General features: G+C 72.4%; 1 non-coding gene across 1 annotated transcript; it reads right to left on the reverse strand.

The window, feature by feature from the left end:
- Positions 1-281: 281 nt before the first annotated feature.
- LOC113617252 (5S ribosomal RNA) lies at positions 282-400 on the reverse strand. The gene has a single exon (XR_003431563.1). It is a non-coding gene; the product is annotated as a 5S ribosomal RNA (ribosomal RNA).
- Positions 401-1,458: the final 1,058 nt, after the last annotated feature.

A 1,458-nucleotide genomic window follows, 5' to 3' on the forward strand; every position in this document is an offset into this window, starting at 1 on the left:
TTCTCAGCCCCTCAGGAACCCAGGCCCTGACCCATCTCGCCTTTCCCCACAGACAAGCAAGCCAGCTGTGTAGGCAGCCATCGCATGTGCATGCGCTGCTCCGTGGATCCCAAGAACCTGTGCTCAAGAGTTTCTTCCCGCTTCTGCCATCGCCCAAGCTTCCTGCTCGGGCAGGCAAACCACCTTGACTACTGCCTGCAGCGGGGCTCGGCGGGGGCGGAGCCGGCGGCCCGCCCGCCGCGGGCGAGTAAAGGAGAAGGCGGGCGGAGCGGGAGGCAAAAAGCCTACAGCACCCGGTATTCCCAGGCGGTCTCCCATCCAAGTACTAACCAGGCCCGACCCTGCTTAGCTTCCGAGATCAGACGAGATCGGGCGCGTTCAGGGTGGTATGGCCGTAGACGGGGGCGGGGGCCGCGGGCGGCCTCTTGAGGCCCAGTTTCGCTGGCGCTGGCGCCTTAACGCCAGCCTGGCGGCCGGCCCGCCCCGGCAGGGCCCCCTCGCCCGCCCAGGCAGGGGGAACGGAGGTCTCGGGTATCGGGCGGCGGCGGAGGGTTTGGCGACCACCTCCCAGCCCAGGGCGGCCGTGACCCAGCAGACCCTTGGGCGCTTGGCGCCCCGCCCAAGATCCCGCACGTCGCTCACAGGGACGCGGCCCCGGAGTCTTCAGGGCCCGGGGCCCGCGGTCCCTTGGGCATCGGCCCTGCCCGCCCACGCGGCGCTAGGCGCAGCCCGGCCGCAGCCCGGGCCGGCCCTCCTGCCCGACTGCAGCTGGCCCGAAGCCACTGGGAGCCACCATTGAGTCGCCACGGCCCCTCAGCCCCGGCAAGGCCACCCTTGCCCCCACACCCCCCGCCGAGCTCAGGACGCCGCCCCTGGTGGCCGGCAGGCCCGGGGAAGCGGCCCCTGCCCTCGATCCCGCTCCCGCACCCGGCCGCGGTGACACGCCAGAGGGGCGGGGTGGGGGGGTGGGGCTTTTGTCGGAGGGAGCTGTGGAGGGACACACCGGCACACAGGTGGCGGCGCCGGGGCTGGGCGCCGGTGGGGGCGGCCAGGTGCAGGTCGAGGGGCTCGCGGGCCGAAAGGACGGCAACTGGGCCCATGGCGGAGTCTGGGTGTTGAGGGCTCTGAGCCTCCATCCGCTCTGGTGCCTCGGGGCTACGGGCCCGAAGCCTGGTAGCGCGACACCCCACCGGCCCACAGACGTAGCCTCCCCAGCTGTGCTCACAGCGAGTCCAACCGCAGCCTGCATCCCTCCACGGGACACTTGGATTACTCCCGCGATCCCCACGAGGTGCGGCACCCGGCGGCCGAATGGGCTGAGATCCTGCCCTTGCGGCGCCCTGTGGCCACCTCCGCCTCCCTCACGGTACTGGCCGAGGCCTCGCACCAGCGGGCCCCGGCTCCCAGCTGCGCGCTGCTCCTCCGCCCCTCTCACCTCCTGCCCGACGTCCAGGCTAC

The sequence above is a fragment of the Aethalodelphis obliquidens genome, unplaced genomic scaffold (genome assembly GCF_003676395.1).
Source record: "Aethalodelphis obliquidens isolate GAN/ISIS:26980383/991018 unplaced genomic scaffold, ASM367639v1 scaffold4137, whole genome shotgun sequence".
NCBI classification, from domain to species: Eukaryota; Metazoa; Chordata; class Mammalia; order Artiodactyla; family Delphinidae; genus Aethalodelphis; species Aethalodelphis obliquidens.